Source organism: Lynx canadensis, chromosome B1 (genome assembly GCF_007474595.2).
Source record: "Lynx canadensis isolate LIC74 chromosome B1, mLynCan4.pri.v2, whole genome shotgun sequence".
NCBI classification, from domain to species: domain Eukaryota; kingdom Metazoa; phylum Chordata; class Mammalia; order Carnivora; family Felidae; genus Lynx; species Lynx canadensis.
The window spans coordinates 40,261,499-40,276,481 of NC_044306.2; positions in this window are offsets into that span (position 1 = coordinate 40,261,499).

Consider the following 14,983-nt stretch of genomic DNA (forward strand, 5'->3'; position numbering starts at 1 on the left):
CCCTTCCACTGAGCAGGCAGAAAAATCAGTCTCAGTCATTACAGGAGCCTCCTCCTCTCATCTAGGGTAGCGAAAGAAATGGGAAGGCTTATGTGGTCCCCAAAATACAGGGCGGGCCCTGCAGACTCTAGTCATCTGGACCACGGCAGGTGGGTCGGTGGCCGGCCCACATGGTCCTCTGGAAGTGGCAGTTGTGCCCCCCTCGGCTCGGTTCTGCCAGAACCGGAGGTCTGGGTGATAGAACGCCCCCTTTCTGAGCCTCCACACGGCCACTGCCACCTGAGGACGGCCGCCTCCGTCGGTGCCACCATGGCAGCGTGGTCCTGGCTGCTGCAGGGATAGCCAGCTCTGGCCCCTTCTGCAGTTTTTTGCAAAGTTCTCACCCTTCTCCCCTACAGCTTCCCCTGTACTCATCTTGTCTCCCTCCCACTCTAGAAACCTCAAATAGTCTTCTCAGTGAGTTTAGACTTTTAGTGAAAGCAGACATCAAATAAACAGGAAGAGAAGTTGTCTTTATGCAGCTTCTGCTGTGAGTTCCTGGAAACATAAGGAGCCCTGGAAAATATAGGAAAGAAACACACAAAGAACAAAACACAAATCCTTATCTCAAAAATCATCCCATTTTGAACATGTGTGCATGTTCCCTCACCTGTCCTATAACCAGCAATAAACATGAGCTGACAGCTGCCTGGGCTTTGGTGTTGGGTCTATCAAATCAGAAATAATCAGAGGTCTGGGATGCCTGGGTGGCTCAGTCAGGTAAGCGTCTGACTCTAGGTTTCAGCTTAGGTCATGAGTTCACGATTCGTGAGTTCAAGCCCCACATCAGACTCTGCACTGACGGTGTAGAGCCTGCTTGGGATTCTCTCTGTCCCTCTCTCTCTGCCCTTCCCCTGCTTGTGCTCTCTCACTCAAAATAAATAAATAACTTCAGAAAAATTACTTAAAAAAAAAAAAGAAATAATCAGAGGTCTCCATTATCAACAGAGGACAAGTTTACATTCTAGGACCCCAAGCAAAACCTCTGCTCCTCCATCACTGACCCAATGTGCAACCTGTGAAGAGTAAGCTGGCTCATTGTGAGGCTCTGGAATGCTCTCCAGACCACTTCCATAGGACATGTACACACGGCAGTCACAAAAACAAAACTAAAGGTGAGAGAAAGCAGATTGCTTTCAACTGAAGATTTGAAAAGTTACAATCAGTATTTATTAATTTATTTATTTAGTTTTTTTTTTTTTTAAAGATTTATTTCTTTAGAGGCATCTGGGTGGCTCAGATGGTTAAGCATCAGATTTCAGCTCAGGTCATGATCTCACAGTTCGTGAGTTCAAGCCCCGTGTCTGGCTCTGTGCTGACAGCTCAGGGTCTGAGGCCTGCTTCAGATTCTGTGTCTCCCTCTCTTCTGTTCCTTCCCTGCTCACGCTCTCTCTCTCTCTCAAAAATAAACATTTTTTAAAATTTAAAAATAAAATATATTTAAACAAATGTTATTTCTTTAAGTAATCTCTACCAACTTGCAACCTTGAGATCAAGCGTTGCATCATGCTCTACCAACTGAGCCAGCCAAGCACCACTGATCAGCATTTTTAAAAGTTTATTTATTTATTTATTTATTTATTATTTATTTATTGAGAGAGAGAGAGAATTCTTTGGGTTTGAAACGTATTAACTCAAAAGGCCTGGAGAGAGAGCACTTTAATACAAAGGGTTGACTGCTTTCCTTCCACTGCTCTCTTGTGTGTGACATCCTCCCAATAGGCATCGCTCTCAGAGATTTGAAGTTCATGGCTTTTAAATACATGTTAAATTATTTCCTGAGATCCAGACTTGAGCCAAGGGGCTCCTGGAAAGGCTTTGCATTTCTCCAGCGTTGGTGTTAACAGCGAATAGGACCCAGAGAAAGGACTTGCGACGATGGACATGCGGTACAGGACTTGGGGGCCCCCCTGGTGGACTGTAGATCATACTGCAGTCTTAAGTCAACCGTCTCCGTTTTTAAAGGTTGTACGCTTTAGATGCTATTCGTTCCTTAAATTTTAAATTAAAAAATAAACTAAAATAAACATAGGCTGCCCAAATCCAAAACTACGCATCAGAAGGCAATGGGTGTTGGTCTAACAGCTCCACGCATCCTCAGACAGCTCCCAGCAAGTTGGGGCAAGCCCCTGGAGTAGCTGCAGACTCCAGGCCTGGAAGGAGTTGATGCCCGCCACTGCGCGGGAACCAGGCTTGGGAAAGCTGGGAGCGCCCCCGCCGGGAACGTTGGCTGGTCACTGTGGGAAGGACGGCTTGCATGGAGAAACCCACCACTACGCTTACCACACACGTCAGGGGTTCCCAAATCGGTCTGTGCTTTCCCAATCATTTGGGGGAACTTCTGAGAAACACACATTCCTGGATGCTTTCCCCAGGAATTCTGGATCCGGGGTCTAGAATGCGGCCCACATGGTTTTGAAGAGAAGCCAGGTTTACTGCCACAGACCACGGACTGGCATTGTCCTCCAAGTTAAGCTGCCACAAGGACCGGGAGGAAACACTTGATGACAGTGGGACAAACCACAAGAAACCATCAGGCAGGGCGGAGGGCTGGGGGGGGGGGGGGCAGCTCCAGGAGACCCCAGGGTCTCGCATCCCCAGGAGGACTGCCACCTGTAGGGAGGGAGGGGGACTGCTCCTGTTACTGTTGCAAAGAGAATTAGAGAAGACAGTATGGGCGACACAAACTTCCACACTTTACCAAGTGGTCAGAACAAAAGGCAGGAAGTCTTTACAAGGAAAGAAAGAAGACCAAGGAGGAGACAAAGGAAATATTTTATTTGGGGTAAGGGGGCGGGCAGGGCTGACTGGTGTCAAGCAGAGGATTTGCAGGGACCCCAAAGTCATTTAGGTCTCCTCTGCTGCTGTGGCTCCCTGGCGGGAGCGGCTCCATCTTGAACCTAGAAATTACTTCAACACTTGTAATTTCATTCTCCATTCGTTCCTTTTCTGAGACTTTACTGTGTCCTGTTGGCAAGATGCCTTTTTCCTTCACCATAGTCATGTCACCACCACCTTTTTTTTCACCACTTTTCCTGGTCAGGAGAAACCGTCCAGCCGTTCCTGGTCAGACTGGCCAGGCCTGGGGTTTGGGTTTCTGACCCTAACCTTTGCGAGGCATTTTATTTCATCCTGGACTCATCTTCAGCAGGGGCGCTGGTTTCGTGCTAGACAGCAAGTAGTCAGGCGGCCTGGCTTTCCCGGCCTAGGAGGGTTTACGACACAGCCTGCTGTGGCTCTAGCTTGTTCTACAAAAGTAGTTCAATTAAGGGAGCTCCGCGGTTAGCCTCTCCTGGTGGGACGCTGGTCAGGCAGGCCGCTGCCAGGCTGGGCTTCTGCTTGCATGTGAGCGATCCTGTGTGCCCACCACATCTGCCGGAAGCGGAAGTGAGAGCGTGCTGGGGTCAAATGGTTGAGGCCAAATCTGTAACCGGGAGGAACGGGGATCCCCGGGGAAGGAATCCGGGCTGAATTTGAATCCCTCAGGAGGTCAGAGGGACTTAGGAAAAGAGCAGGTGGTAGAGAAGACAGTTGGAAGGGAGCAGGAAAAGAGTCTTGGATTTCAACCGTGAGTGCGCCCAGCTGGAAGCTCAAAGGTCTGTTTTATTGAGGGCCAGACAGGTGGTATGTGTGTTGTCCTAATTAGCATTGGTGGGTAGGGGCTGGTTGCAAGTAATTAATCTTTAATTATCTATAAAAGGATGGTGGTGTGTGGGAAGAACACTAGCCTCAGAGTCAGGAACCCTGAGTTTCGCCCCTAATTAATTGAGTGACCTTGGATAAATAACTTTTACTGGCGTTAGATCCTCATCTGGCCAGTAAAAAGCTGGATTAGATCAGGTCTCATTGTTCCCTTGGGGAACTTTTAAAAGATATTGTGCCTGGGTATTGCACCCAGAGATACTGATTTTATTTCTTAAATTATTTATTTATTTATTTATTTAAAAATTTTTTTAAATGTTTAATTTATTTTTGAGAGTGACGAGCGTGAGCAGGGCAGGGGACAGAGAGAGACGGAGTGGAAGATCTGAAGTGGGCTCTGTGCTGAAAGCAGAAAGCCCGATGTGGGGCTTGAACTCACAAACTGTGAGATCATGACCTGAGCCAATGTCGGTTGCTCAACCAACTGAGCCACCCAGATGCCCCAAAGATTTATTTTTTAAGTAATCTCTACACCCAACGTGGGCTTGAACTCACAACCCCTAGATGGAGAGTCTCATGCTCACTGAGCCATCCAGACACCCTTGAGATGCTGATTTAATTGGTCTATTGTGAAGCCCAGCAATCATATATTTTTAAGCTCTCCAGGTAATTCTACTCTGTAGCCAGAGTGTCAAACTCTGAATCCTTTATTATTTATTTATTTAAAAAAATTTTTTTAATGCTTATTTATTCTTGAGACAGAGACAGAGTGTGAACAGGGGAGGGGCAGAGAGAGAGGGAGTCACAGAATCCGAAACAGGCTCCAGGCTCTGAGCTGTCAGCACAGAGCCCGACACAGGGCTTGAACCCACGAACTGTGAGATCATGACCTGAGCCGAAGTCGGACGCCCCAACCGACTGAGCCACCCAGGTGCCCCAAACTCTGAATCCTTTAAATTTGAAAAATCTATGAGTCTGTGTTATAACTAGGGTGACCAACCATCTGATTGCCAGGACTGTCCCAGCTTTAAAACTGAAAGTCTCCTGTCCCAGAATATCCCTCAGGGTTGAGCCATGTTCCACATCATTCCCCCCCCTGACATCAGTACAAAAAGGAAGTAGAAGGGTATGCTTGCAACTCTGTGTGAGTGTGTGTGTGTGTGTGTGTGTGTGTGGTGTGTGTATGTTGTGTGTGTCTTTACCAGGCCAGCTGGTAAGCTTTATGACTCTACCATTCACCTGCTACATAATTGCCATGTGTACAGTTAAGTACACATTTGGGTAAAACCTACCTGTGTGGATTCTAAGGATTATAGGTCAACCATTCTGGCTATTTCCTGTTCTCCAACCCAATGCTTTAAGAAAGCATGCTTTTATTTTTTTCTTTCTCACTCTAGTAAAACAAAATAAAATTAAGAGCAGAACAGTTGTTTTTTTTTTAATATTTATTTTTGAGAGAGAGATAGAGAGACAGAGACAAAGAAATAGATTGGGCAGAGAGAGGGAGACACAGAATCCAAAGCAGGATCCAGGCTCTGAGCTGTCAGCCCAGAGCCCAATGTGGGGCTTGAACTCACAACCACCAGATCATGACCTGAGGCCAAAATCAGAAACTTAACTGACTGAGCCACCCAGGAGCCCCAAGAGCAGAACAGTTTTAAGAAAACATCCATTCATCCAACAGGTATCCATTCAACCTTTACCTACTGATACCTCTCTCTCTCCACTCTGTATCCAATCCCCACAAAGTCATATTTTCTCTGTCTTCAAAACATATCTCTTCTGTCTCCACTTCAATTACCTTAGTGCTGTGGTTTTTAGATTTGAGGGGCATTTGAATCACCTGGTAGGATTGATAACACTGTAATTCCAGAGCCCAGAGTTTCTGATTCAGGAGGTCTGAGGTGGGACCGAATGTACACATTTCCAACAAGGTCCCAGGTTACCCACCGCATTCCACGGCGATGCATGGAGATCAGCAGGGTGGGATGTTGGACTCCAGGAGAAGAATGTGACTCTTGGGCTATGGGCTTTTTTTTTTAATGTTTATTTTTATATTTTGAGAGACAGTGATGAGAGAGAGAGAGAGAGAGAGCATGAGCAGGGAAGGAACAGAGACACCGATTCGAAGCAGGCTCCAGTCTCTGAGCTGTCAGCACAGAGCCCAATATGGGGCTTGAACTCACGAACCATGAGATTATGACCTGAGCTGGAGTTGGATGCTTAACAACATGAGCCACACAGCTCCCCCCCCCCAAATCATAACCATTTTTAAGCATACAGTTTGGTAGTGTTAAGTACATTGACATTGTTATGCAACCATCGCCACCATCCATCCCCAGAACTCTTTTAATCTTGCAAAACTGAAATTCTATACCCATTAAACAATAACCCCCATTGTCCCCTCCTCCCAGCCCCTGGCAACCAAGCATTCTACCTTCTGTCTCTGAATCTGATTATTCTAGGGACTTTACATAGGTGGAAGCATACTCCTATATTTGTATTTGTCTTCATGACTAGCTTATTTCACTTAACACAGTGTTCTCAGGGTTCATCTATGTTGTAACATGTGTCAGAATTTCCTTCCTTTTTAAGGCTGTGTGATATTCCAGTGTGTGTTTGAGTATGAGTCTGTGTGTGTGTGTCATTTTGTTTACCCATTCATCTATTGATGGCCACTTGAGTTGCTTCCACCTTTTGTGAATAATGTTGCTGTGAACGTGGGTGTACAAATATCTCTTTGAATCTCAGCTTTCAATTATTTTGGGCATATACCCAGAAGTGGAAATCCTGGATCATATGGTAATTCTACTTTTTATTTTTGTTTTTTTGAAGAAACATCATACTGTTTTCCATAGTTGTGCCATTTTACATTCCCACTTGCAGTGCACAAAGGTTCTACTTTCTCTGCATCCTCACCATTTGTTATTTTCTGTTTGTTTGGGTTTTGATAGTAGCCATGCTGGGGTGGAGCTTCTAAACTTCATGATTATGAAAATTTATGAGATTGCAGTTTTTAAAACTCTTTAATGGGAACTTTATGGAGGAGAGAAGATGAATATTCTTTGAAACAGAAATCTTCTGACCTATGTTTTGATGATATTTCATCTACTCCCTTTACCTTCACTCTTCTTTCTTATTTTTTTTTTTTTTATTCTCCTCTGTCTCTATGCATTCCTCATTGGCTCTTATCCAATCCCCCATCTTATGGAACAGTCATCTTACCCACGTGACAAGCTGTTTCCCTCTCAAAACTACAGGAATCTCTTTTTGAGCCAAAAGTCAGAATGAACTAAATTCTCAATCAGGTTTTTTTTTTTAAGTTTATTGATTTTGTATTTTGAGAGAGAGAGAGAGAGAGAGAGAGAGAGCAATGGAGGGGCAGAGAGAAAGAGATAAGCATGGAGCCTGAAACAGGGTTCGATCCCATGAACCGTGAGATCATGACCCAAGTTGAAATCAAGAGTTGGACACTTAACTGACTGAGGCACCCAGGTGCCCCTTGATCAGGTTTTAAACAGTAGAAGTTTGGGTGAGTTCTTGGGTGCTTCTTAAAACACACCCATCTTTTTCCAAATGACAGCAATTGTACTTTGGTTTATTAAAGGAGTAAAAATGCATGATAATATGGGCATTCAAGGTGTTATTTTTTTTCCTTGCAGCTGTTGACAGCAATTTATCATTTGATTCTAGTTCAGAGACACAGACATTAGAATTGCTTGCCCTTTGCATTGAGCAAGAAGAAAGTAAGATGTGCATATCAGAAAAACAAAGATGGCAGCTCACAGAAACAAAAACTGAGGTTGTTCTTCCTCCTCATGATTAATATATTTTTTATTTTTTGTGAGTTGTGGATTTTGGAAATATGCAGAGGACCCAACTGACCACTGAGAATGAGACTGAGAACATTGAGATGTTTGTCCCTACAGATCTAGAAGTAGAGCTCACAACATTGGAGGAAAGGGTCTGCCTGGAGGAGCCCATCAGTAGGCTTTCAAGAGATGAGGAGACCAGACCAGAGAGACCTCCTCCCACAACTCCCATATTTGTTGGCCCCCAGGAGTGGATAACAAACATTCAAATAATTGGAATTTGAGGGTCATGGAATGAATTCTCAATTTCCATATGCCATCTACTGACATAATTATATGTATGTTTATATATATATTATATATACATAATAATATTAAATATATATTTATGCACTGCTGATTAAATACCAATATAGGTGTTAAAAAGATAATATTATCCATTGAATATAGGCTCTAGCAAGTTGCTCTAGACAAATATAACCATGATAGAACAATCAATCTTCCATGCTTAGAAGATTATCCTCTTAGACTAAACAGCCTCATAAGTGACACTCATGAAGGAGGAAAGACACCATGTCCCAGGGATACCAGCCAAATCACCTGGAGATGAGCGGGGAATCGTCCTTAAATGTGAACATTGTTTATGTCGGCACAGTCCCTCTCGGTCATGACAAAGGCATGTAGGTTTACAGAGAGTAAAGCAGGAAAATGTCTGGCTTATCCAACAATGTGAAGACCCTGTTTAAGCATTGCTGCTATTCAGACTTCAGTATTCAGAATGAATCAAAAGAATCTTTTGAAACTGGTTTTGGGGTCATCATTTGTGTGTAATACACAAAAATGGTAAGATAGGATCATGTCTTTGATGAAGATTACAGTCTGTAATTGCCAGCACTTTCTTGTTACAATGGACAAAGCTCCAAATCACATTTGCTTAGAATAAAAAGCTGGAGGGGCACTTAATGGAGTCATTCTAGGGGAGTTTATGCAGTCAAATGAGGATGTAAATGTACAGGCTCAGGAAGGCTGGGAACCAGGACTCTGAGCACCATGAAGACCAGAACTAGGGACTCAAAGTCACCAGGGATTCCTTCCTCTGGATAGTGTTTTAGTATGTCCTGGTGTAGATGGGTTTTTCCACATGGCACCTGGTACATCCAGCAGCACATAAGCCTTTCACCTAGTCCCTGACCACAGAGGTAAGGGAGCTTTTCTCTCAACTTTGAAAATGTCAAAAAGCTCTTTTCCCTTTTTCTATGTTGCCATAATGGGGCTCATGAATGGGGATGCTCTCAAGAGCATTGACAGTGCTGAAGAAAGGTAAATGCCAGGTTGTTATTGGGCCATGCTCCAAGGTCATCGTCAAGTTTCTAGCTGTGATGATGAAACATGGTTACGTTGGCAAATTTGAAATCATTGATGATCGCAGGGCTAGGGAAGTCATTGGGGATGATCGCAGGGCTAGGGAATCTCACACGCAGGTTAAACAGGTATGGAGTGGTGGCCCCGGATTTGATATATGACTCAAAGATCTATCGAGGTGGCAGAGTGATCTGCTCCCATCCCACCGGTTTGGTTTCATTGTGCTAGTGGCCTTAGAAGGGATCATGGACCGTCGGGAGGTGGGACAACAATGCACAGGAGGGAAATCCTGGGATTCTTTTTTCTAGGGATGTGGTACGTATGTGAAAATAAAATGCCCTCAATGGAAAAAAAAATAAAAGGTGGGAATGCAAACTGATGCAGCCACTCTGGAAAACAATATGGAGGTTCCTCAGAAAACTAAAACTAGAACTACCCTACGACCCAGCCAATTGCACTACTAGACATTTATCCACGGATACAGGTGTGTTGTTTCAAAGGGACACATGCACCCCAATGTTTATAGCAGCACTATCAACAATAGCCAAAGTATGGAAAGAGCCCAAATGTCTATCGATGGATGAGTGGATAAAGAAGATGTGGTGTGTGTGTGTGTATATACATATATGTATATATGTATATACACACACACACACATATACATACAATGAGTATTGGCAATCAAAAAGAATGAAATCTTCTCATTTGCAACCACGTGGATGGAACTGGTTGGTATTATGCTAAGTGAAATTAGTCAGAGAAAGACAAAAATCATATGACTTCACTCATATGAAGTCTTTAAGAGACAAAACAGGTGAATATAAGGGAAAGGAAACAAAAATAATATAAAAACAGCGAGAGGGACAAAACATAAGAGACTCTTAAATATGGAGAACAAACTGAGGGTTACTGGACGGGTTGTAGGAGGGGGGATGGGCTCAATGGGTAAGGGGCACTAAGGAATCTACTCCTGAAATCATTGTTGCCCTATATGCTAACTAATTTGGATTGTAAATTAAAAAAAAAAAAATTTTTTTTTTAAAGAGACAAAAGAAATCCAATCAAAAAATTTATGCAATGACTAAAAAAAAAAATCTCAAACAAGAATTTTGGTCACTGGTTCACTGTGGCCAGAGATGACATATTCTGATGGACTCAACGTGGATTCTGTGTTCCCTCTGTAGCTAAGGAACTTAGGTAGGATCCTTTGTGCGAAGGAGAAAGAATATGGTGTCAGACAAAACAAGTCACCACGCAGGCAGTGTGGCAGATGAGACTCCACAGACATAAAGCTAGTAGTGAAAGTATGTCATACTGGGCCAAAGAAGTGTGCACTCAATATCGGACTAGGGGCCATCTTCCAGCCCGCAGTGTGCCTTGCTCACTGCCAACCACACCCCACTATGGTCTTTGGCTGTGCAGGCACTGCAGAAACACTGGGTAGTCTTGAGATCAAGACTTGAATCACAGAAAACATTTAACTAGGGAACTCCCAGGGTCCTCTTTCTTTCTATAAAACAGTAACCACAAAGGAGATGTTACAACTCTTAGATTTGATCAGAAGGTTTTGTTAAAACATACTCCTTGATCTCACCAACTCTGCAATCCTTTGTGAGTTCTCTGCGGCCTGCCTCCATGGCAGAAGATGCCTGGACACCAAAATATTAGCATAAAATTCCATTTTGTTACCTTCCTTTCTATATCGATAGCTTCTACACACACTGCACCCAGCAGTTATCATAGAGTCATGGAGTTAATATATTACTGTTCCCTTCTCAGCTGCTTATCAGTAAGGGAGTGTTGGAGGTTGTATGGGGTAGAGACAAGTGGGAGCTGGGTCCTTGGGTTTTGAGTACTGACTGTCATATCTGATCAGTTTAATTCAGTGGTTCTTAACCAGGGACATTCTGTCTTCCATTGGACATTTGGCAGTGTTTGAAGACATTTTGGTTGTCACACTGGGAAGAGGGGTGCTCCTGACATTCAATGGGTGGAGGTCAGGGATGCTACTAAATACCCTACTGAACACAGGAGAGCCCTGCAACAAAGAATTCTCCTGCTCCAAATGTCCATGTGCTGTGGTTAAGTTCTGGGTCTAATCCAACATACAGTAGGAGTCCAGTTCTCTGGAGAGTTAAGGATGGGCATAGGAGAAAGTGAAAAGAATGTATTAGATGTTCTAAAAAGTGGCAGCGAGAAGGCACCCATGGATCTTCTTTCTTCCTCAGCCTGTAGCCTAAGGACATCAGCAGCATTTAAGTGGAAACAGAAGGGTGTCTTCATAAACACTCCTGTTCTACCAAACTCTAGAGACACAGCAGTAGCCTTGGGCCAAACAATTCCCTTCTACAGCCCCAGGTGAGCCTCACCAATCTAGAAAGAAATCCCGGTTATTCCACACCCCTTCTCTGGGTGGAGGGGCCTTGATTTGCCCTTGTCCCAGGCTGGCAGGGCTGGCTTTTAACGAGAAACTTACTTTTCTCTGGTGGAAGTGCTTAACAGTTTGATTTTTACATTAAGCCTTTGGTGAGAAATCCCAGTATTCACGTATTTTGTGTATTTTAAACTAACTTGACTCTAATTGTTAATGTTGCCAATTCCCATGGAAAGAAAATGTAAGATTATATGCCAGCTCTTATCACTGGAAATTTCACCATGGGACACAAATCATGAGAACAGGATGTATTTCAACAAGGAAGAACACTGAGAAAAATACCAGTTAGATATAATTATATTTCATCAAAGACACAATAGAATTGAAGGGGAAGCGATGAAGGAGGCTGTTATAATCATGTAGCCTTGAGGAGGACTTACCACAAAGAAAACATGCATTTAGGAATGATAATTAAACTGTTGTACCGAGGATATAAGGTTCCATCCATCCATCCATCCATCCATTTAATTTATTCTGATTTTCTGCTCTGTTCAGTAAAAGGCACAGTACTAAAGGCTCAAAGGACAAGACAATGGAGAGGGTGACGATCCCCCACCCTCAAAGAATTTACAATGGCCTCTAAAGCAAGCTCTGTGCTTGCAATGAGGACTTCTACTGTCCTGTATGGGAGTTCCAATCTCACTTTATCATGTTCCTGATTCATAAATTGAGCTAGGTTTCACTCACTCATATGGTGATTGGAGAAAATGGGAAATAAAAGGCTGAGAAATTCCATTTTGACTGGAATGTAACCTGTGCATCTATTTTGTGCTCCAGGGAGCACCATTACATAGCATACACTTGGATCTGTGACTCCTGGCAGTGTGCAAGAACATGGTTTTTCTTTGTACCGGATATTTGAGGACCAAGGGATTTTAGAGAAGTCTGCTATCTTTGGGGATATGGGAGGGGAGTTTCTCTAAGATTTATTATTTTTTTATTAAAGTATAACCTACATCAAGGAAAGGATATAAATGTTAAATATACAACTCAGTGAAATTTTGCATAGCTATACACTCAGATAACCACCACCCAGATGTAGATATAGACATCTCCAACCTCCTTCTACCCCCAAAGTTTTCACTTCCCAGAGCCACTTCCCAGACTATACTCCCTCTCAGAACCATTATTCCAATTTTATCACCATAAGTTCATTTTACTAGTCTTGAACTTCATATATACAGACTATATAATGAACTATGTACTATGTAATATGTACTCTTGTTATGTTGTCTGCTCCTTTGCCCCTATGCTCACATCTGTAAGTCCTCCATATTGATGCATTCAGCAGTAGTCCGATCTCTTTATTGCTGTGTAACGTTCTATTGGCGGAAAACCCTCCCAATTGATTTGTGCGTTCTCTTGCTGATGGGCATTTGGGTTGTTTGCACTTTGGAGTTCTGGCTAAAGCTGCTATGAACATTCTTATACATGTCTTTTGGTGGATAAGTGTGCTTATTACTCTTGCTATACATCTAGAGTGGAATCTGATAGTATTTTTAGATTTCTAAAAATGTTCCTTGATAAAACACACTAATTTTAATCTGAATGTGTGTACAGATATTTATTAAAGGGAGATCTATCCGCAGCCCACAGAAAATGGGTTTTTAATTGTGACTGGCCCCAGTCTGGAGACTTGTTTTTAAAATCATACAAGGGGGGCGCCTGGGTGGCTCAGTCGGTTAAGCGGCCGACCTTCGGCTCAGGTCATGATCTCACAGTCCGTGAGTTCGAGCCCCGTGTCGGGCTCTGTGCTGACAGCTCGGAGCTGGAAGCCTGTTTCAGATTCTGTGTCTCCCTCTCTCTGACCCTCCCCCGTTCATGCTCTGTCTCTCTCTGTCTCAAAAATAAATAAACGTTAAAAAAATTTTTTTTAATCATACAAGGAACAACATCAACATTTATGCTGCTTAGTGACAATGATAGGAGTTTGGTGTACCTTTGTTCGTTAAAGTTGGTTAGAAGAACACATGTATGTGTATACATGGAGTTGCCCTGGAAAGAATGTGTTTCTTTTGAAAATTACATCTGGGCGCCAGTGGGACAACATGTGAAGAGCCTTGAGGTCCTGCTGATCTATTATCCCGGAAAACATTTGTGAAACTTTGTGAAGGCAGAAACTATAGGTCTTGGTGGCCAATCGGATGGGGAGTGTGAGGAGAGGCACACAGATCAGCCTGAGGTGTCCATCCAGATGTGAATGATTATGCTGGTAAGAGAACCAAGAAGGGACACCATTTCAGCTCAGGACATGATCCCAGGGTCATGGGATTGAGCCTTGTGTCAGGTTCCTGCAGAGCATGAAGCCTGCTTAAGATTCTCTCTCTCTGCCCTTCCCTCCTCCCTAAAGTTAAAAAAAAAAAAGAGAGAGAGAGAGAAATAAGAAAGTCAAGAGGAAAGAAGAGCAGCATCACCCTCCTGAGCAGCATATGTATCACAAGCCTGTGCTGATATGTAAACAAAATATATCTTCGTTATTTCTCCATAACCAATTTGAATTTTCACTTGAGACATTGCCTTCTGGTAACAGGAAAGTATGCCTGCGCTTTAAGATTGCCAAAGAATAGCATGTCAGTCCCTGTGGATGATTTGATTTCTTGAGCAATGCTCCGTTTCCACCTTCCACTCCCTACTGCCTGTCTCCAAGAGGCATCTAAGATACAGGATGATGGAATTGGCTGGATTGTCAGGGGTCATGATGATCTCATGGAGGTAAAGTTGATTATAAGTGTATAATCATATAAATTATAGAAAGAATGGTTTGTTTACTTAAAACAAAAAATGCAAGGATAGCCAGGAAGCCCCTTGAAAAAGAACAATGGGGGTGGGGAAAACAGGAAAATGCTATAAAATCCCCATAATAAATCAGTGTGGTATTGGGAAATAATAGACACACAGACCGAGGAACAGACTACAAAATCTAGAGAAAGATCCAATTGCATATGGAAACTTAACATCTAATAAAGGAACATTTCAAATCAGTGGGGGAAAGACAGGCATTTTAATAGGTGGTTTTAGGATAAGGATAGCCATGTGGAAAAAGATAAAATAAGATTCATTCTTCACATGGTACATATGAATTCCAAGTGGATCAGAGACTTCAATGTGAAAAATTGAACTCTACCACTGCGAGAAGAAAACATAGGCGAATTCTTGTGTAATGTGTGCAGACTTCCCTAAGGCTTTGAGTCCAGAAGCAATGAGAAAAGAGATTAACAAATGTGACTACATAAAAAAAAAAAAAAGTTTGCATGGCAAAAAGTACCATAAGCAAAGTATAACAGCCTGGGGAAAAATTACAGACAAAAGAATTTTTTCCTAATATATAAATAGTTTCTAAATTAAAGAAGAAAAAGACCACAAATCTATAGAAACACAGACTAGAGAAATGAATAGACAAGTCACAGAAAATGAAATCCAAATGGCCTTTAATCGTCTTCTCAACCTCGCCTGCGATTAAACTCATAGGGATACATGTCTCTCACACAGCAGACTGACAAAAGCCAAATGTCTGACAACATTTTTTTTTATTAAAAAATTTTTTTAACCTTTATTCATTTTTGAGAAACAGAGAGAGTGTGTGAGTGGGGGGAGAGGCAGAGAGAGGGGAGACACAGAGTTGGCAGCAGGCTTCAGGCTCTAAGCTGTCAGCACAGAGCCTGTTGTGGGGCTAGAACCATGAACGGCGAGATCA